Raw genomic sequence first — 1,318 nt, forward strand, 5'->3', positions numbered from 1 at the left:
CAGCCTATGCGTCGAGCAACCTCGGCTAGCGCCCATACCATGCATTAAGCAGCCTCGGCCAGACACCTTGTCCATGCACCGAGCAGCCTCGACCATGCGGCCGAGCGAGCGAGCGATGGCCAGCATATGCCACACACCCATGCATCGAATCAGCGCCCATGTGTCAAGCGGCTAGCCTGTGTAGCCTGCCCATGCGTCAGTGGCCAGCACCATGTGAACATGCCAAACAAGCCGTGCGATGTTGCCTAGTGAGCCATGCGTCGAGGATGGACGGTCACCCTATATGTTGGTAATGGTTAGCTCGTTGCGATGGCTAAATTGGATTGCGATGGCTAAGTTGAATTGTAATGGTAGTGAATTGGCTTCCTATGCATTGATGATAGGCTAGGCATTGAGTATGGACTATGCGTTGAAACATCCAAGAGTTGGACGCATACAAAGGATGAGATCACCTAGGAAACGTCATCAAACCATGTGTCTTCTTGGGAGGAAAGCCTTAAGCCTTAAGAATTCATGGTGGCATCAGATTGGAAGCTCATGCATTGGCTACACAGGAGGAAGACACTTAGGTTGCGCTGATCAAAATGATGTGTTGGTAGTGTGTGGGAGAAACACTTGGCCATGCAACCAAGTAGGTGGTGTCAACTCTAGGGAAGGTTTGGACGCTTATAAATAGAGCCAAGAGACTTAATTTTAGATCACAATTCAAAAATACCAAAAAAGAGTGGGAAATTTGAGCAAAACTTGCGTTGGAACCAAAATCCATGCGTTGGTCATAGTATTTCAAAAAGGACGCATTGGACAGTGAAGTCTGGAAAGCAGCATCAACTTGGGACGAGAAGTTCTCCCAATTTACTCATGCGTTTAGAGTGATTTCAAAGCCACCTAAAAGCTCTAAGAGTCTAGTTTTTAGAGTAGGGCTGCCTGAGGAAAAGCTCGAAGGGATCGGGCTGGAAACTGAGAAGAAGATAGAAGGGTCAGGCTGTCAGATAAGCTTGAGCAAGTCTTGCAGATTCTATGATTCCAGCCAAACCACGAGAGGTTCTAAGTTCAAATTTTAGGGTAAGCTTCCTGAGACATTTTAGAATATGTTAGTAGAAGGAAGTATCTCAAAATAAGATTTAGAACTATGAGTAATCTAAGCTGTAAATTGAATCTGGATTCTAGGAGAGAAAAGGGAGCCCGAGGTAGAAAAGGGAGCTACTAGAGTGAAAAGCTCCTAAGCAATCAAGGTGAGTGCCTAAAAAGTTTTGACTAAAACATTTGCTTAAAATGTTTGATTACAACATGTTTAGAAAACATGTTTTAAAGAAGATTA

This window comes from Benincasa hispida, chromosome 11 (genome assembly GCF_009727055.1).
Source record: "Benincasa hispida cultivar B227 chromosome 11, ASM972705v1, whole genome shotgun sequence".
Taxonomy (NCBI): Eukaryota; Viridiplantae; Streptophyta; class Magnoliopsida; order Cucurbitales; family Cucurbitaceae; genus Benincasa; species Benincasa hispida.